At 34.9% G+C, this 22150-nt stretch overlaps 1 protein-coding gene and 1 pseudogene across 1 annotated transcript in view; both read right to left on the bottom strand.

Annotated features, from left to right (window-relative positions):
* The window catches only part of Il1rapl2 (interleukin 1 receptor accessory protein like 2), a 1287414-nt gene that overhangs the window by 1144925 nt on the left and 120339 nt on the right, over positions 1–22150 (bottom strand). The window lies entirely within an intron of this gene.
* Positions 2942–6782, bottom strand: LOC134475355 (eukaryotic translation initiation factor 5-like; annotated as a pseudogene).

Below are 22150 nucleotides of genomic sequence, written 5' to 3'. Positions count from 1 at the left end.
TGGAGCCAGGAAGCTATGGTCAAAGTAAAGAACAGAGCTCCCCCCAAGTGAACCACAGCCATTCTCAGCAACAAGGTCCCCAGTGCCTTCGAAGATGAGAACAGCCAAACACATAACAGGAAAGAAGCTCAGCAAGCCTCTCCAGGAGACTCCATGGCAATAGCTGAATCAACAGCACCAAACAACACTACTCTTTCTCACTAGATCTGCTTTTTATGCTGGCAACAGTCCTCAGGTAGGCCATCTACTTTCAGCACCATACTGATTCAGTTCAGCTGGTGTTTAAATTTACTACCAGATTTCAGTCTATCACAAATAGTTTGTTAACATGTAAGTGCCCTGCCTCATGTAATATGCAATGCATATTCTGAAGACTACAATTGGAGCAAGTGTGCACGAACTGAAAAATTTCAATTTCAACTGTCAAAACTTGCTCTTAAAATTATTTATAGGATAACAAGATTATTTTTACTTCTCAGTTAAGATGCTGCAGTGTCAGGGCTGGGTATTTAGCTCAGCGGCATAAGCACCTGCCTTACAAGCAGGCAGCCATGAGTTCGATCCCCGGTACCAATTAAAAAAAAAAAAAAAAAAAAGATGTTGCAGTGTCATCTTATTATCAGTCTACCTCAGCACAAGAATTATTATGTGCCAGTTTGAGGGACTAAAGATAAAACATTAGAAGTACTGTGTTCCAAATGGCTGAGCAAAGTAATTCCAAGTTAGTCTGTGTTTACACTCTGAACACCTCTGCAGAGCCTCAGCACTTAGCAGTATCTAAGAGGCTTGAAGGCCCCTCTCAGCATATCTAATGGTGCAACATTTTAAGCAAGAGCCAATTCCTTAGTGTCAGAGCCCCAAATCTGAAGAATGGCTAAAATCAAACCTTTATTTTTATAATTGTATAAATGAGATCCAAATATGTGTGCTACTAGTTTTTCCAAAAGAAACATGCTATAAATAAGCACACTACATCTGTTCACTGATGTGTGCATGTATGGACTCCCTAGATGTCTCACTGGGCTTGATTACATACCTCTAACAGTAACAGATTTTTAGTATAAAATGTAGCATGATGTTAAGCCATATTAGCTTTTGAAAATACATTCTGTTCTTCTGGATGATACTGGAGAAAATTTTTCAGAATTACACTGTTAATCTAGGTTGAATCTATCCTTTCAACTGGCATCAATATCAGTGTGTGGTTATGCCTCACAGTTTTAACTTTCAGTTCATTGGCAGTCCTAAATACACCACCTCAGTTTATCTTTATTTTCTTCTTTACAACTATAACATTCTTCCTCTGCCTCTTTCAACCATTTTATAAATGGCTCCACTTTGACAAGAATCTTTTGGCAAGTTATTTTGAAATGTACTTCTTAAAGCCCTTTTTCAACCAGCTGATGGTGACCTCCTATTCTAGGTCTGTATCATACATCTTCAAGATATATGGGATCATCTCAAATACCTATTTTTAGATTGGGTCTTAGAATTCAAGGGGCCTGTTTTTTCCTATTTTTTATATGTTCTAGATAGAAGTCCTCAGTCTGAGGGTCACTTGGCTAAATTTTTTTCCCATTCGGTGGGTTGTCTTTTCACTCTGTTGGTGATATTTTGATGTGCATATTTTTTTAATAATATGAGATCTCAGTTGTTGATCCTTTGAAGTACTTCCTATGTAGTTTGTTTTATTCATGAACTCTGTCTACCCCTATGTCTTTAAGATTTGCATCTACTTTTTCTTCAAAAGATTTAGTGTTTCTGTCTTAATATTTAGATCATTGATCCAATTTGACTTTAGTTAAATAAGATCCAATTTGTCAAAGAGATATTGTGAATGTGAAAGGGGTAAGGAACTGTTCAAAAGGAAAGAACACTACAATGTGGGAAAATAAAAAAGGGTAACAATATATATGCATATATTATAGATATTTATACTAATAATCTCTATTAGTTAACTGAAAAGCATGGTTTATACTTATACTGTTTGATTATGTCTATATCTTATAATCTGAGCAACTATTTTGAAGATAAAAATATAGAATATATTAAGCATTATTAATCTCCTATTATCTTGTTTTAAAACTCTATACCATCATTTTTATTATTTTTCTTTTTAAAATAAAAAAGAATATATGGGAATTCGGAAAGGAGCTGAACTTGATACATTGCTACCACATACTCTAAACTATGAACAAGTTACCCTTGAGCTTTGTTATTATGACAGAATCTGAGGAAATAATGTCTGTTTTTTTTTAATTTGTTCTCTAATCTTCTCATTAAAAAAGACCTTCAGTCAGAACAAGAAGATTTTACATCTTGTCTTTCTGCTTCAGCAACAATTCCTCTGTCAGATGATTCAGGAATGTCCTTTCATGTCTTTATTTTGTGGTTAAGGAAAGCTATGTGGTAATCAGAACTTGGTAAAGGGAGGACAGTAAGATAGGTAACATGCAAGAGCCAACAGCTTAGGATGGGAGGGGTTAAGGAATTATAACTGAGGATACAAGTGACTGTGAAAGAACTAAGTAAGGTGGATTTAAGAAAGTGGGAGGAGTAGTTAATGTGTTTGCAAAAAGAATAAATACATGAATAATATCATCTGGGGGTTTAGAAGAGAAAACTAAAGAGCTGAAGCAAGAGAAAAAACCCAGACACCTATTAAATCAGAGCCAATGGTCAAATAAGTATACAAGAGTAAAATCCTAATAAACACATGAAATCATAAAAGAATATTATTGTAGTCAGGGGTTGTGCAGAGAACAATTAGGATCAGGACATGGAGTTTATAATATTATTTTTATAATGGTCACCAGGAATTAGCACAAGAAAATGCAGGAAGTCTATCCACAACACCAAACACATAGAATATTTAGAAAAGGGCCTAAATCCTACAGCAATGTCTTAAATGATTCTAGATAAAAACCCAGAGCTCATGCCAATGTCTCCCATGTGTTCAACAGGAGGTCCAGATCCCACAAGAACTCACGCCAGTCTCTTTTATGGATGCGTGCAGGGAAGGCCCAAAGGTCAGTGGTGGAAGCCAGAAAGTCCATACCAGTGGGGTGAAGAAGCTGTGCTGGTGGGATGAGGATTCTATGCTGGAGCCAACACGCCACACTCACAACAAAGACCAGGGCTGTCCTAAAAGGCACCACATCTACCCTCAGCGACACGGAGGCCCCGGGCTCTTCCTCCAACAAGCACAGTCGGGTACGTGTCAGGAAGCCAGTGTGACATTTTCATCTTGGAGACCAAGTGGCACATGTCTTCCCCTCCGGAGCCAGGAAGCAATGCTCACTTGATGTGAAGACCAGAGCTTCTCCAGGAGAACCAGCAGCTCAGACAGCAACTTGTAGGAGAACCCACAATGCCTCAATACCTAAATGCCTCAACCCAACAATTCATTAACACCCTAACGCCTTAATGCTCTCCTTCTCCTTTTCCACCTCTCTATTTATGCTGGCAACCTTCCTCAGGTGGAGCATCTATGCTCAGTGCCACGGTGATGTAATCCAGCTGGCATTAAGTTGACCACCAGTTCTTAATCCATAAAAAATGTAACCCAAATTTCTAAATAAATCAATAAACATGCAAAAACTTGAGCCAATAAGATGTCCAATAGGAACATGGAGTAGATATTCTAATGAATCATTGCATGTATGACTCCTAGGTAGCCTCTTTGCCAGGCAGTCTGAACGTTCACACCCTAATAAATCTGCTGATACATCAACTGCAATACTGCATTTAACATACTCAGAACCTCCTTCTGCCAGGTTGCAGGAATTCTTACAGAGTTTGATAAGTCCGAAATCTTGGGTTAGGGACTCTTGTTGTCCCTTTCACTGATGTCATGGTGGGTTTGGCAGACAAGTTCACAGGAACTCAATTGTTAACTGAAATAGAATTATTCCTATGAAATCAATACAACTGTAGCGGTAACAGGTTAAACCATTACTGTGAATCTCTGAGCACCAATTGGGAAATAATATACCATGAGATTCTCTTTAGGGTCTCCCCTTAGCCTACAGAAGATGTCCACAGTTATAATGTAAGCATTATAACAACTCAAGCCTTCACTCACAGTTAATGTGCACTAAATGAGATGACTGTGTCTCCCCTACTAGTAATAAAGAGCATTCAAGAGTACTTTTAAATATCTGTTATCCAAACCCAGGAGGGTTAGGGGATCAGGACATGGCAGGGGAGGAAGAGAAATAGAAAAAAAAATTATGTATTTTGTTCTGTGGTATGGGAAGCAGGAAATAAGAGGGGGCAAAGGGTTCTGTTGATGTTAAGGATACACTGCCATATATTTAGAGGGATAACAGGAAAAATGTGTGCAAAACTGGTAATGAGAAGTGGGGATTGGAAAACAGTCTATAAATATTAGACAAAAAGTTTAAGGGAGACAAAAAGATAGAGAGTAAAGTAAAATTGAGAATGAATAAAACATAGGAGAAAGTGGACAGGTAAATAGACACAGAGAAGAATAAGAGGGAATGTAAAGGAACATAGAAAAACTCCTTACCCTTTGTTAACTATATTGGGAGCAAAAAGGAGGGTAGACAAAGTACAGATACACAGACACACTCATAAAACAGAATAATGCAAAATAATGGCATAAAACTGCGGGGTATATATATGGAGGGAAACAGCAGAAAAAAAGTAAAAACGTTAAAAGTACAATAAAAAGTAAAAATAATATGAACAAAGATTAGTAAAATAATTTTCTAGTGTTTGGGACACGTGGCTCCTTTCTTCAGGCTTGTGTTAAAGAACAGAGCTCCAGCCAGAGCATGAGGTGGCAGTCTGGGCCATAACAGTGCTGGGTATTGAGGTGGTTTGCTTACAGTGGGAACAAGCTGCCAGGGTGAGCTTTCATTCCTGTGTAGCTTAGTCTGAACCTGGCTTTTAATCATAGGAGCTGAGTCTGTGATCACCACCAGTCCTTGGCTCTCAGTTGGGTTTCCCCCAGTCTGCTCCCCAATTGCTGGTAATCTCCCTTGTCTGTCCTCTCTTCCCACTCTGGGAACTTGGCAGTGTAAAGTAGCCATGGGCTGTTCTGGGACTTAGGCTAGAACACCCAGTCCTTTCCTACAGTGGCTTCCCTACCAGCTTCTGCTCTGCATGACTGTGTTCTCTGGTGCTTTTACTGCAGTCACTCACCAGCTGTTGACTCTGGATGGCTTCATGGGAAACACAATCTCCAGTTCTTCCTGCTGTCTCCAATTGCATAAGATTCCCCAGGTCCCGGTACAAGTCTCTATTTCTCCTTGAGAGAAAAGTTTTTATTTTCACTTTGCTTATCAGCTGCTGGCTATCCAGAAGCTGTTTGCAGCACTGCGTGGTCTCCTGTCTATTTTTTTCTGTATCACTTAATCCTATGTTGTTCTCTTCTATCAGTTCCCTCATAGTTCTCATGCACCCTCCACTCACTTTGATTCCTTTCAAAGTTATTGTTTCCCACATGCTAGATACATTGTTCTGGAGAACTCAAGTGGTTGGCATTCACTGCTCCACTATTTTTCTCTTCCTGTCTTCTTTTTGTTAAAATCGAGCAGAATATTCATGTGCTCTTCTATGGTTCTTTTTGAATCACCACTAAGTGTCAGGACTTTGCATGGTCACTGATTTCATCCATTTTGCACCTCAGGGATCCCTCAGTTGTATCCTCATCCCAATACTCCTGCTCCTCTTTTTCCCAGCACATGAAAGAGGATTGCTGTCATTAGGGAGAGTTGGGGGGGGGCAGTGTCTTACTGCTGGATGCAGAATCATTTTCCTTGTCTTTGCCCTCTTTTTCTTTTCCTTTTCTTCTTTTCCTATACCACTGTCATTATTCTCAGATGGGTTTTTGAGAATGAATGTCCAGAGTTTATGATGAATGTTAAGTATGTCTTTAATAGCCACAAGCTTTCCAAAAATTACCTACTGTTTGCTTCTTCAGATTTGCAAGCAGATCTATTTCAGGATTCTCACAGTCAGGATAGGAAGCATAACTTTTAATGAATCCATCCAACATGTCTTGCAGCTCATTTGCCTCCATGAGATCCATTGACAATATAACAGTCATTCTTTACATCAAACTGTGTCTGTGCTCTCAGCTCACAACCAAAGTATTTGGTGGAATATGTTGGAGGTCAATTAAGCATCTTTTCAATATCTACCATGTTGATTGTAACTGTCCATTTCCATTGACCTCAATCTTGGCAATCAGTTGGGTCATCTTGCAATGACAAAACTAAGTAGAAAGACTGTGATTGACATTGAAAGTCATTCGGCTTATTAGTGATTTTACAATAAGATCTTTGATTGCAACTTTTTGGCAACTTCTGTCTTGAGAAGGGATGACATAAATGACCTCCAGAGTTCTTGGTCTGGCATGAAAGATTTTTCAGCACTGAGGCTGAAAGTTTCTTGCTTATATGCTATGTTTCTCCAACACAGGTACTGTAGCTGTGCAACAGCTAATTTGGATCAAATAAAGAAATAAAACCAATATAGCCTGCTAGAGACCAACAGGAAGAGGTGCTGAGAACTGGGTCCAGAGTGGTGACATGGACACCGAGTAGAGGAGCAGCCAGGAGGTTGCCATGGAGCAATGAAAAGGCCTGTACCAACATCTTCCAGATCCACACTGGCAGTGCCAAGTCTGGCAACCTAGTGGAAACACAGCACAGCTGTAGGCTTCCAGGGGACTCCTGGCCACTGATGACTCATGGGTAGAGGAGTAGGAGCACAGAGCTAGGGCATGGGCCACTGAAACCCACAGAATCACCTTTCACTCACTTTTCTGCCTTCTTCATCTTTTGCTTTCATTTTCAATTTTTACTTTTTTCCCTTCTCCCATTTCCTTAAACTTTATCATTATTACTATCAAATTATTAATTTTAGCTATGTAGTTGATTGTATACTATTATTGCTGAACTTCTTTTGAATGTTTTTTTTTTTTTTTTGAGACAAGGTCTCCCTATGTCCATGTTGGCCTCAAGCTTGCTTGAAGTAATAGCAAACAGTGAAATTGATAAACAGGTAATTATAAACACTTACAATGTAAAACAACAGTAACATTAACAATTCAATTGCCAGTTGCATTATTGTTTGAGATGTTTCCCCAACACCAAAAGTCCTAAGCTCCAGAAATTCTTAATGTGAATTTGTTTTTATAGTATTAGTATTATTACACATATAATTAGTCAAGATAACATTATCACATCTTGGATGGAGGAACCTCTGTTTTGGTTACTTTTATCATTGATGAGACAAAATATTTGGCATCCAAAGTTAAAGGAGGAAAGGTTTATTTGGTTCACATTTTGTAGAGGTTTCAATCCATCTGCTGGCTCCAAGACAGGATGGCTTGGCAAAGAGCCATCACAGAGGTGAACAGTTCACAGCATCTGCAAGACAGCAAAACAAGCAAAACAGCCCAAGAGACAAGTCTTTTTCTGTCCCTTATATTGTAGGAAGGGTACCTACCCTGAGGTTGGTACAGCACTGACATCCTTAATCCTAGTCAGAACTATGTCAAACCAATCAGTGGATTGATTTACTAATCACATACCCTTAACCCTGGCATCACACACTCAAGATTCAGCCACCTCTGAAAAACCCCCATCTAAGAGACTGCATGCGGCTTTGAGGAGAACCTAGACACAAACCATCACACCCCTTAAACTAATATGAGAGTGTCCTTCTAAAAAGGAAAAATTGGGGCCGGGGCTTTAGCTTAGCACAATAAGTGCCTGCCTGGCAAGCACAAGGTCGTGAATTCGATCTGTGGTACAAAAAAAAAAAAAAAAAAAAAAAAAAAAAAAGGATAAATTTGTTTTTACACACAGAAACACACACGTATACACACACAGAGAGAATGCTATGCAATTGTTATAGTTTTATGCCACATAATTTGTCATGGGAATTACAATAAGCTTGGATAAGGACTAGGAACAGATCCTTCCCTAGAGCCTGCAGAGAAAGAATGACCCTGCCGATAACTTGATCTTAAGGCTTCTATCCAGAAATGTAAGATAATATATTCCTATTTTAAACCATTCAATTATTCTTGTAATAGTACTATAAAACTAATGTAAAATATACAAGGAATTAAAACATATGAAACTGTAATAGATAAGAGAAATGAAGAGTTACATTTTATCTAAAGGTTTTGTACTATAGCCTACGAGGAAATATAGAGATGCTGATCAAGTTCATTCTTCAAATATGCATTTTAAAAGTTGAGGAGTAATAAAAATATAGTGTACATAAAATATTTACGTCTAATCCAGTAAAAGAAATTGTAAAAACTTGATCAACTTACAAATAAAGCAGGAAGACAGAAAAAGAATAAAATTGACAAGATAAAATAGGAAAAATAATGAAAGTATATAACTGAGTTCAAAATGTAAAAGACCTAAATTTATGATAAAGCTACAAAAGCTTATGTCGAACTATAAAAATTAACCATAGTCTATTTAAGAAGGGACACATAAAACAATACAGAAGAGTTGAATTTAATGATTGAAAAGTGATGAGGCAAGCATAAAGTGAAGGAAATCTGACATTACAATGGGAACATAAGAAAAATTAATGAAAAAAGCATTAGAAGTAAGAAATACCACTATTTAAGGGTAAAGAGCAAAACTCAGTTAAAAATATATTTCAGAAACAAATTAGCCTCTAATATAGTAACATGAAATTTGAAAGAAATACTAGGAAACATTGATACATTCACACTTACCTCTGAAGATTTTTATATATCTATTAAATAATCAATAGAATAAGTAGTAAAAAGAAACATTAATACAGATATACAGCGAGCAGTAGAAATTTCCAAGGCTTACTCATATATGGTCAGCAAAATGCCTAAAAATGTCTATTTTTATAATTTAAACCCTAAATATGCTCTCTCTACTGTAGTTATATAATTTAATCTAATAAAATATTGTATCATTAAATCCTTAGAAGGTACAGAGCATTTTGGTGGCACCTTACGGATCTTAGGGCTTTAAGAAGAACAACAAAAAGAACATTATTTATAGTTTGTGTCTATGTGCCCCCCAAAGACTCATACAATCAGGAAGAATGGGCTTTTCAGAGATGGCTGAATTTAGAATTTGTGATTTGTTTGTGATCCAGTGCTGGAACTATGGGTGTAAGTGGTCCACCAGCCCTAGGTTGGGTAGCCCATGTACAATATAAGGTACAGAAAGAGTCTTGTCTCTCAGTTGCTGTTGCCCCTCTGCCATCTGCCATTCTTTCTTGGAGGCAGCTAATTTTATACTGAAACCTCAACAAACTGTGAGATAAAGCTTTCTTCTCTAACTTTGGATGTTGGGTATTGTGTCTTATCAACAAGAGAAAAGTAATTAAGACAACTATTAAGATAGCTACATGCTATACAGAAATGTGTTATAATATGGGAATTCTGGTACATCTGCATGCAGGAGATGGGTTACAGGACAGCAGCTAATTAGCAGCAAGGACAAATAAATAATACTCTTAGATTGGCTACTTGCAATACTTTTGCAAAAAATGGTGGATATTTGTGATTTCCATGAAGTTATGAGTATTTCCAATTATCAGTTAGGTTCTAAGGAAAAATCCACATCCAAATGAGGCCATAAACTGTGAACCTTGACTTTTCAGGGGTGTACTGTAGAGCCAATTTGATATTTATACATATTACTAAAATATTACTAAAAATTTACTGTATACTAGTCTATAAATATTTTAAAAATCCCCCAAGGTCTAGAAAAAAGCCAACATTTGCTGAATACACTGCAATAAAGATAAAATCAATTTAAAATGGCAAAATGTCCTTGAAAGTTTTGAAATTAAAAAATAATTAATATGGGGCTAGGGACATAGCTCAGAGGCATAAACACTTGCTGGGAAAGTGCAAGTCTCTGAGTTTAATTCTTGATACCAAAAAATTAATAATAATAATAATAATAATAATAATAATAATAATTTATGTCATAGATTAAGAAAAATCATATGGGAATTTTGAGAACACTTAGAATCAAACAATGATAACACTGTACTAAAAAACAAATGGAGTGCCTTTAAAGGAATTTTTAGAGAAAAATTTTCAGTTCCAAATAAAAGAAATGAAAGAACACCATTTGCTGGTAGGGATGCCACTGTAGGAAAGGACTGGGTGTTCTAGCCTAAGTCCCAGTATTACCCTACCACAGAAACTGGGTGAGAGACACCCTTGGGAAATGGGGTTTAAGTGGGTGACACCTAAACAAGGGACTCTTGGGATCCCTTGTGAGACACAGGTCATACAAGGAAGAACATAGGGCCTGTATTCTGTTGTAAGAGGGCAGGTTTGGAGGGTGTAATCATCAAAGGTGGTCCAGAAGAAGACATTTAGTCCAGTGATACGTTTGAGTTCTGGTACTGCTGCCAACATCTAGGAAAATTAGTGATCTGACAGATAATGGCCTAATTTCTTCACTAACGCCATATTCCTCTCTGTTATATAAGGGTTTTTTATGAGTGGTACCTAGAATTTGTCAATATCCAGTTCACATTTGATGACATAGTTCTCACTGAATTTAGGACAGGTAACAGTAGTGGGTAACAACTGTCTTCTCTCCATGGCAAAATCTGCATAGTGTGGAGTGCATAAATCATAAAAATGGATATGCATACAGAAACACAGAAAAATCAAGGCAACAGAAGACCCCCAAGGTCTCTTAAGTCTATTAAGTCAGGGCAGGTAAGCATAAACTCAAAGGTAAAGCAAATATCAGGCAAACTCTATGATAAGATTATAGAAAAGGTGAAGAAATTTGAGTTCCAAGAGGAATGAACCAAAAGTTTATGGAAATATTACTCAAAATGACCAATATGGATTTAAGAGAATTAAGTAAAAAATTGGATGAACAGATCAAAGTAGTTCAAAACATGAATGACAAATTCAATAATGATCTAAAATCCTCAAATAGATATCATGTCATATGTAAATACCATAATAAAATGTATGCAATTCATAAACTTCATAAATGATTAATGTGAAGATGGAGTGTCTGAAATTGAGGACAAAGTGGTAAGAAGTGTGTGTCAAGGAGACACACAAAAAGAGAGCAAAAAACGATCATCCAGGACCCAATAGATGACACTAAGAAGATCAACCTAAGCCAACTGGAATTAGAGAAAAGTTAAAAAATAATGCAGATGGAATTATTACTTTTTTATTTTAAACAGTATAAAACCAGGCAAAATAAAAAAGAATAAAACCAACCAGAACAAACCAGTGTAACTGATACAAGACTTCAAAACAATACAAAAACAACAATGGTTACCATAATGCCTCTTGTTGTCCTCAAAATAGCTAAAGTTATCTTCAGACTTAACAAAACTCAAACAGAACAGAACAGAAAAGAACCAATAAAAGCTAAACAATGACTGCAATAAAGGACCTCAAAAAATGACAATAGTAAGTCCAAAATGGCTACCATAATATATCTTGCTATCCCTAAAATAGCTATTCATACCATCAAACACAATAAAATCAAACAAAAGCAACAGAAAAAAACCCAAACCAACAAAACAATGAACATAATACAGAACTCCAAACAAGATAATACGGAACCAACAATGGTTACCACCCTCAGAAAGAGATCCCCTAGATGCCACACTGTGTACTATTATCCTCCGTACAGATGATCAGACCACTGACCCTAGACCTACAAGGTCAATGTAACACCAAAACACCACAAGCATCAAATTGTATTTCACCTCAATAGTCATCATTTCAGCCTGTGTTTCTCTGGATCAGCCAGTTGCTTGGGTGTGGGGGTTGGCTCTTGTTGTTTGCCAGCCCCTCCACTAGAAGCAGGTGGTGTCTGGCTTTCCCCTGCTGGCAGTGGCCTGTGCATGGTGCTGGTTCACAAGGAGGGCTTGCTTCCTGGTGAATCCTTGTTCTCTTCCCCAACACACACTCTGTGAAAGGCACTGAGTCATGGTAAAAGGCTTGGGTCTGGCTGTTCCCCCGCCAGTGATGGCCTGCACATGGCCTGGAATTATTAATATGGTTACAGAAATCATAGCATAAAATTTCCCAAATATGGGGGGAAAGTTAAGCATACAAGTAAATGAAACTTCTAGAGCACCAAATAAATCTGCTAAAAACAGAAGCTCACCAAGGCATATCCTTATTAAAGATTTCCAATGAAAAGCAGAATTTTAAAATTGTCAGAAAAATACAAAAAATTGCTTATAAACATAGACCCACTAGAATTATAACAGACTTATCAACACAAAATCTGGATTCCAGAAGACCTGGGTGTGAAATATTTTAAGAGCTAAAGAGTAAACAACTTCCAACCCAAACTGACATACCCAGCAAAGATTTCCTTCTAACAGACAGAGAAATAGGAACATTTCATGGAGGGAAAAGTCAAATCAAAAGAAATATGAATATTAAATCAATACTCCAGAAAATATTCCAAGAATATCCTAGACAGGAATGACAACACCAATAAAGTTAAAAATTGAGATAAATTAAAAACATGTAACAAAATCAATGAATAAACAGCAATAACAAATGACAGGAAAAGAAATTCAAAGAAGTCATTAGCAAAAACGAGTGAAATGACAGTAAAGGATCAACACATCTGAATAAACTCTCTCATGTTAATGGCCTCAACTCTCTAGTTAAAATCCATAGATTGGCAGATTTGATTAAAAATAAAAACACAGAATCCATTAGTTTCCTGCATTCAAGAAAATTATGTAATCCAGAAAGACATTCATGGACTAAAAGCCAAAGGGTGGAAGACAATAGTTCATGAATCAGGTCTCCCAAAATAAGCAGAGCAAAGCAGGAAACATCACATTACTTAACATCAAGTTATACTATCAAAGCAACAATGATTAAACAAACCAGCATGGTTGACTAGAACAAAAACAGATACATTGATAAATAAACAGAATAAAATGTACGTAAACATCCCTGGACATAGTCATCTATTTCATCTTTGACAAGGGGACCAAAAGCATATTCTGGGGGAAAGATAACCTATTCAACAAATGGTGCTGGGAAAACTGAGTATCTTTTTGCAGAATATTGAAACTGGACCCTTATCTCTCACCACATACTAAACTAAAATCAAAATTTATCAAAACCTAAACATTAGAATGAAAAACACAGAACCTATTGAAAAAATAGATAAAAATCTTGAAGACATAGGTTCTCCTACAAGAAAGGGTTTCCTAAACAGTACTACAATCGCACAAGAAATAACAGCAAAAATCAAGAAATTGAATTACATAAAGTCACAAAGCTTTTGTACAGCAAAGGGGAGAGGAAGGGAAAATAAGTAGAATATAGATATGGGATGTCCAAAAACTTAATAACTTCAATGAATATGAGATAACATTAGTAACATCAGTAATAATAAAAATGGGAAAATGCAGTTAAGAAAAGGGAAGAAGGCAGGAGAGAAGGGAAGGGGATTTTAAAAATAATCAAGCTATTTATGTACATGTACCCTCTCCCCAAGATTACTGTAAACTGCATATACTACATACATGTACTAATAGTAAATAAAATAAAATAAAATATGGAATACATATCATTTTTGATCACCTTAAAAAGAAAAAAATTATGGTCATATCAACAGACTAAAAAGCATTTAATATATTTCAATATTATTTTGTGAATTAAAAACACTAGTAAACTAGAATACAACTTTTCAATTTAGAAAAACAGAATTTGTCAAAAACCATCTGGAACAAGGTAATATTGCCCAATATCATTACCTCTACAACAAAGAACAATAAATATGAGTATGGGGAACAAAAATAACCCCAAAATTACAGAGAATGAGAAAAAAATTTTATAAAACTTTAAATAATTTTCAGGTAAGCTATTACATTTTAATTTAGAAATTTTAGGGTTTTAAGTCAAAAACACAGTGTTATAAAACTTTCACAATAACGCATAGGGGTTTATCTTTATGATATAGGATTAGGGAAAGAGTTCTTCACAAAAATTATTAATTTTACCCTGGCAAGGACATAACAAGAAAAAAAATAAGCCTTAGCCAAGGAGAAATACTTGTATGTCATGTATTTAACAAAGGACTTGAATCCAGAATATAACATTAATTCTCAAAATTCAATAAGAAAATCAAAAGACCTAACTAAAAAATAAGGAAAATATTTGGATATGTTACCAGTGTAGATTTACAGATGGCAGATAAATAGAATACATGATTCATCAAGAAAATACACGAAACTTCATTAGATCATAGGAAAATGCAACCTAAAGCTGTGTTGAACAATACTATGTATCTATCAAAAATGTCTATAACATTACCTTAAAATATCGTATCAGCACTTTATAGGTGCTAATTTCATCCATAGATGTCCATGACCATCTATGGTAAATCTTCATTCTTTGGCACTGTTCTCAAGTTTAATTCTTGGGCAGTATATTGAAGTAGTTTTGAAACAAAGTTCCAAAGATAGCACAAGCATTAATGCTCTGAGCACTGGCAAGAAAATATTTGGTTACATGAGTCTGAGTTTTCACAGAATTATTCCAGGATTTATATACCAGATGTTGATGTCAGCTACTATGATGATTATTGCAGCAAGTCTATCTATTGAGAGAAATTTCATGATAACAACTTCATCCTTGAAGTATACAAATCATGGCATCTTATCCATGACAAATATTAGACCATGAACTGTCAAGATGGAGTGGTTAGATAGCAAGTTTGTAGTCTTTGAGAAAGTGAGAGAGGACATAAATATTATAGTAACCCTGTAGTGCTTTGTGTCCAGGAGTGGCAAGACCACCAACGCAAACATCATTTCTGACTAAGGACAACTAATAGGTTGACTTGTATTTTATCTTAACCACTGTAGCTCAGGGTAGTGTTCCTTAAACCCATCTGCTTGCAATATTTTTTATATGATCGCTGCAGTTCTTTGGGTTCTGTGTTTTCCAAGTTTTCTTCCAAGTCTAGCTTGGTTTCTGAGTTAATTTTATGATAATGAAATGAAAATGAAGTAACATAAATGAAAATAGAACATCAGTGCTAGTTAGAATACAAAGCAACTAAAAGTCACATGCAATAAATGGCTATTCTGGAAAACACTGGCTATTTCTTACAAAACTAAATATGGCATTCCCATATAACTCAGCAATTTTACTACTAGGCATTTATCCAAGAGAAATGTAAACTTATGTGTACACACAAACCTGTAAAGAAATGTGTATAACAGCTTTATTTCTAATGACAACAATTTGAAATGGCCCAAAATTCTATCAACAGATGAATTGGTAAAGCATAGTGTTATATCCACATAATGAGATACTACTCAAGAACAAGAAAAAAATAAACCTTTGCTTCACATATTTAATTAGAATACCAAAAAGAATATGCAGAAAGAAAGAAGTCCATCTCAAAAGATTACACATTTTCTGATTCCATTTATATGATATTCTCAAAAAGATAAAGCTACAATGACAACTTGCTAGGGCTTAGGATTAGAGGGAAAGTATCACCACAAAAGGATGACATGAGATAGCATATGGAGTGATGGTCCTTCTTATTGTGGTCATATAAATCTACTCACATATTAAAATTTGTAGAACTATATAATGAAGTTAATTTCACTATAACTTAAGACATTTAAAAATTATTTTATAAAATAAAACAAATATGTAATGCCAGAAGGATGATTATGCATCTTAGTTTGCCTTGAGCAGCCTTTTTATGTCTTTGTGCTGGTATAATTTTTAATGGTGGTATTCCGAAAATGTCTGTCTTGAACTGTAAATTATATGCTCTTCTTAAACAGGAAACTATTCATTTTTATTTTAAGTTAATGCAAAGAAAATTAAAGAAGATACTGCTTTGGCTTAGAATTGACATAGAATATGGTAGATCTTGCATGAAATATTCACTTTTCTTTGGAGAGAGAGGGGAAAAGAAAGCAATGGTGGCTTCATCTGAAGTAAATTTGACAAATTTTAAAATAAAAATTGCAAAAAGAAGTACAAGGCGGCTCTCAATGGTTATAAAATAAGAAAGTACTTTGCATTAATAGCCTGTATCCATGTTAGAACTTTGTCGGTAACTGAGGAAAACAGATGATGGGAAATGTAGGTGGTCCTCCTGTATTGCTGAAACACAAATGTTAGGCACTAATATGGCTTATCCTGTGATGTTTCTTACTCAAGCTACTCCATTCTCTGGTACTCATGAATGACATTTGGTAAAGAAGTTTATGCCTGGCAATTACATGACTATTCTCAAGGAAGAAAACCACTATTACCCTAATTCAGAAAGAGAAATTACATAGTAGTCACACGTAGATTACATATATTATTGTCACCCACTGATTTAAAGGGGGAAAAAGATTATGTCATTAGCATTAAAAGTATCCTAGGGCAGGTTCTCTTTAGCAAAATGATTCAGTGCAGTAATGTGACTGCTGGTTGTCTTTAACAGGAAGAAGACTAGTTGGATTAAATGCAGTTTTCATATGAAAACTTTAGGGACTCACTTTACTTTACATTTGCAGAATTATTAAACAATATATTTTCCCCATGGCTAAAATTTGATTTGAATGTTCCCATTGTAGTCAACATAGTGAAAGGAGGCTTTCCTCCTATGTCAGCATCCTTGCTCTACTTCAACTCTGAAAAAAAGACATGATTCTTATTTCAGCTATCACATTGATCTTTAATTTTTGCTTTCTTTTATTTAGTTCTTTTATAAAATTTTTATTAATATATATTTCACATATCATAAAATTTACCCTCTTGTTATTCAATTCAGTGTTTTTAGTATATTGTCATATGTGTAACCTTCTCTACAATTGGTTTTAGATTTTAGATCCTTTTAATCATATTGAAAAGAGATATAGGGCGGGGGATTTAGCTGAGTGGTGTAACTGCCTGCGTGGAAAGCACAAGGTTGTGAGTTTTGTAAGTTTGATCCCTGGTATGTATATATATATATATATATATATATATATATATATATATATATATATAGAGAGAGAGAGAGAGAGAGAGAAAGAGAGAGAGATTGTATGTATATATATATATATATATATATATATATAGAGAGAGAGAGAGAGAGAGAGAGAGAGAGAGAGATTGTACATTTTTAGCTATTATCACCTAAATGGCTAAATATTATGTTAGTTGTGGTTTGTAGATGTCCTTTATCAGATGAGGAAATTTCCTGCTTGCAAGCTTTTAAAGAATTTGTGTTATCATGAAAAGTTGCTGTATCAAATGTTTTCTTTAGACGGTTATAAAATGACATTAATTTTTGTTCCCCTACAATAATGTACTGAAATAATTGGTTTTTCGTATATTAAATGACCTTGAATCCTTAGGATAAATCCAGTGGATCATGGTATATAATTGTTTTTACATATTTCTGAATTTGGTTTGCCTGTATTTTGTTGAGGTCATTTGACCCTCTCAGTATGATTCTTCCATACTGTTGGTAAATACACTGTTCTTATAGCACAGTATTTCCTTCCTTTTTTTTTTTTTTTTTTCATTTTCATATTGGCATAACAGTGTGGGATGCTCAGTTCTGGGCCTAATAGATAAAACAATTCATGATTACCTCTTTTATTATCATAGTCCATTTATACTCAGAATGCACAGCTGCTTCTAAAATGCAAGATGAGAAACAAAATCTGTTTTTAAAATTTTAATTTCTCTACAAAGTTCACTTGTTCTCTGAATTGAATTGCAGCTATTTTGCTTATTTCCTCAAAATTAATTTTCATTAGTTTTCTTCTTTAATGGAGGAATGAACTACCTATCCTTAGTGAAATTATTTCATTTTAATAAGTGGAATAATTTATTAACAATTGAAATGAAATGATACTAAATTCAATTAAAAGGAGTTAAGCTGAGAATCCAAGCGTGCAACTAACTAACTCAACCTACCAGGTTGAACTTAGTGTGCACTGTTCTCTTTATTATTTCTCTTCTTTTCCACTTGTTTCCAAGTGTATTGTGCTTCCTTATCTTTGACTGATTTCCTCTTCCATATCTTTGGTTTATGCAGCACACGTATTGCAGCCAACAAGGGTTGTGTCTACATTTCACACATTTGGGATACTGAAATGACAATTTTGCCAAAGGAATTCCACATGACCAAATCAGAAGTCAGGGGATGGGAGTGTGTTATTCAGGAAGAACTTAGGATAGCTGATCATTGTTGCATCTATTTCAGATACTGTTTTCCTTGTCTCAAACTCTTATCTGCAGTATCTTCAGTTATGTATGCTTCCTGCTATAATTCAAGCCTTCTGAGCTTGCTATCCATAGTTTCTATATTGTGACATGTATTATCTAAGCTCATTGCTACTTTTCCATCAAGCACTATTTGCTGTACTCAGGCTGCCTTCCTCACTGTCCTATAACAGTGCTGAGAAACCTCTGGCACGTGTGCCACAGTGGGCTATTTGTTATGACCGAAAGCTACAAAAGGTTTGCCATCACTGCCCTAGAAGCAAATTGAGTTCCTTCTTCCCTCCACACATGCTAGTTTGCTTTATGTTGTGATTGTCTCCCATCTCCTCTACATTAATCCCAACCCTGAAAGGCCCATTATCAAACCTCTTATTCATGAAGTCATCATTGATTAAACCACAATTTTTAATCACTTCAATGTTTAATCAAGCACTTAAAATCATCACTATATACTTATAGTGGTGACATTTTCTACTATTAACTATTGTTTCATACGGGTTACTATTCTCTTCCTTGATAGATTATACAAGCTATTAGCAGGACAGTGATCGCATTTCATGCCTCCTAGTTACCTCTTGTACCACATGATAGATGCTCATAAGTATTTATATTAATAAAAATTGGAACCACATCTTATCACTATACACTTGCAAGACATAATACACTCATCATGGCATATATATATATATATATATATATATATATATATATATATGATTTTTTTTCACATTTTGGTACTTTTCACTTTTTTTCCCTCCACTCTTTCTGTCTTCTCCATTCCAAGATCCCTTTTGTATTCTTTGGAAGACTTTTGATTCACTGCCCCTTTGTAATGATTTTAGTGTAAATTTCATTATATATATATATTTTTTTAAATTTTATTTAAAGCGAAAAAACAAAACAAAAAGGGTACAAGTAATACAGAATTACATAAAAATAAACAGTAAGAAATCACTAGTTAATAGATTACATATTGTCATCTTAGAAATAGTTGTTCAAGTTACAAAATTAAAGCTTACAAAGTGGACATTCAAACAGTGAGACTGCAAACAGTTCTGTTCAATGATACAACAAAAACTTAGTGATATGATCATCTATCTTACACACCTACAAACATTTGCAGTTGTGTCCTTTAGAGCACTTTTTCTTTTTTACATTTCCTCTATGTTTTTATGATTTCTATTAGTTTCAGATATGAATTATTACTGTCTTTATAGGGCCTTGAGATACATTATTAGATTATTTGGGCTTATTCTATCCTTTTTATATGTGCAAGCACAACTATAAAAATTCCTCACAGAACGCTTTCAGGTTTTAATATACAGTGCTTTCATGTTAACTTGGTTCTAGCTTTTTTTATTTCTTCTGTGTTATCTTCTGTGAACTCTTGTTTATTCAGTACCATATTATCTAATCTCCAAATGTTTGCATAGTTTATGTGGCTTTTCAATTTTGATTTCTTATTCACTGTGTTATAAGCTGACAGTAATTATTTAAATTATTTGTATTTATTTAAGCATGGTTTATAAACTAAAATATGGTCTATTTTGGAAAAAGTTCCCTGTACCAGTGAGAAAAATGTGTCTTCTGGATAAACACGATATAAAATAGTTAAGTGCAATTGTTCAATGCTGTGTTTTAAATCTGAAATTTCTTTGTTGCTGTTGTTGTTTTGATCTGGTTCACCTGTCGAATTGTGAAAGTGGGCTATTGAAATACTCCACCATGACTGTATTGGCATCTATCTGCCCTTTTCAGTTCATTTGTTTTTGTTTTATGATGTTGAATGTGTCAACATTCAAAGCATAGATATTTACAGTTGTTATCTCTTCTCGTGTAGTTATTTTCTTTACCAATATGAAGTAATCATCGTTTTCTCTTCTGATAAGTTTTGGTTTGAAGTTTCCTGTGTTTGAAAACTTAACTACTGATGCTTCATTTTGAGCTCGGGTTGAATGGTGTAGCTTTCCAAATTTTCAGGGTATCTATTTGCTTTTGGAGATAGTAGGTCTCCTACAGGCAATGTATGGTTTTATTTTGTTTTGTGATCTAATCTGCCAGTCTGTGTCTTTTGACTGGGAAACTGAGCCCATTGATTTTGAGACTTGTTATTGTAAAGTGTTTATTGAATTTCATCATTATTTTTCCAGTGTTGATCTTTACCATTTTTCCTTTTGTTTAGCTACTCTCACAGTTGGATGGATACTTTACTTTGGGCCCACTGGTGCTAGATGCCTCTCTATCTCTGTCTAGGATTTCTTTAACTATTTTCTACAACACTGATAAAGTAATCATGTATTATTTTTTTTTACTTTTTAGTTTCACTTTACTGGTACAATTTATATATACATAATGACCACATTTGTTATAGGGAATTAGTACCTATACATGATATATCTTGACTTTCCTTTTATTCTCGTTCCCAGACCCTCCTTTCAAATCTCTTTCCCCTCTCTGTTCACAAAGCTATTTTAATTTTATCCTTCTTCTCTCATTTTTTTCTCTTCTTTCATTTTTCCCATTCCTCTCTCTAGTTTCCTTTGCCTTTCAAACGATGTCTTCTTATTTTGCAATATATATTGTACATGTTAGTTCTTATTTGTATTTTCAGTTACACCAAAGAAATAATGAAATATTTACATATATGTTTGATTTACTTCATTTTTGATTATGGTCTCATGGTCCATACATTTAGCTTTAAATGTCTTCAGTTTATCCTTCTTTATGGCTGAGTATTGCTCCATTACATTAAAAAACACATATTTTTAATCCAGTCATACATTGATGGGCATTTGGGTGGCTTCCAAGATTTAGCTGTCATAACTGTGTTGCTTTTATTTTTTTTTTTTTGGTATTTTTCCTTTTTATCGGTACCAGGGATTGAACTCATGACTGCCTGCTTGCAAGGCAGGTGCTCATGCCATTGAGCTAAATCCCCAGCCCCTATAACTGTGTTGCTATAAACATGGGTGCACATATATTGCTGTAGGGTGATACTTTTAATTCTTTTGGGAAGATACATGGAAGCTGAATAGCTGGATCATATGGAAACTCTGGCTTAATGAGGATCTCCACACTGATTTCCACAGTGACTACACCAGCTTACACTCCCAACAGTGAGTATAGCCTTCATTTCCAACAGTAAAGTGCACTTTCATCCCCACAGCCCAATTAGTATTTCTTATTAGTTGTTTTCCTGATGATAGCCATTCCTTTTAGACTGAGATGGAATCTCAGCATTAATTTAATTTGCATTTCTCTAATGACCAGTGATGTTGAATATTATTTCATATATTTATGTTTCATCTGCAATTGTTCTTCTGAGAAGTGTCTATCTCTGATTCCCATTTTTGGATTAGGTCTTTGAATTTATAAGGTCTGTTTTGTCAGTTCTTTATATATTCTAGATACTATTCCTTTGTCTGAAGACAGCTGGCAAAAAAATTTTTTCCCACTATGTGGATGGCTTTTACTTTGTCATGGAAAGTCTTTTCTGTCAAATTTCAAGACTAAGTTTTCAAGATATAAAAGCTGCAGTTGACAATTGTTTTCTTTCTGGACTTGAAAATTTTCACTCCATGCTCCCTAACCTTTAAGACTTGTACTTAGATATCATAGCTATGTTGATGGGCTTGTCTTTATAGGTTACTTCACTGATTTTCTCTAGCAACTCTTAGTATTCTCTCCTGCTGCATGTTTGGAAACTTGATTAGGATGTGTTGTGAAGAGATTTTTTTTTTGATTTTAGCATTATGGGTTCTAGTTGCCTCTTGTACTACAATACTGAATTCTCAGAGTTGGAAGAATTTGTGGTATAATTATGAAGAAATTGTCTATGTATTTTGAGTTATCTTCTATTTTTTTCCTTTACTCTTATAATCCTGAGATAAGCTT

This window comes from Cavia porcellus, unplaced genomic scaffold (genome assembly GCF_034190915.1).
Source record: "Cavia porcellus strain 051 isolate PalLab524CR breed Dunkin Hartley unplaced genomic scaffold, mCavPor4.1 scaffold_3, whole genome shotgun sequence".
NCBI lineage: Eukaryota > Metazoa > Chordata > Mammalia > Rodentia > Caviidae > Cavia > Cavia porcellus.
This window is presented reverse-complemented; position numbering and strand designations above follow the sequence as displayed.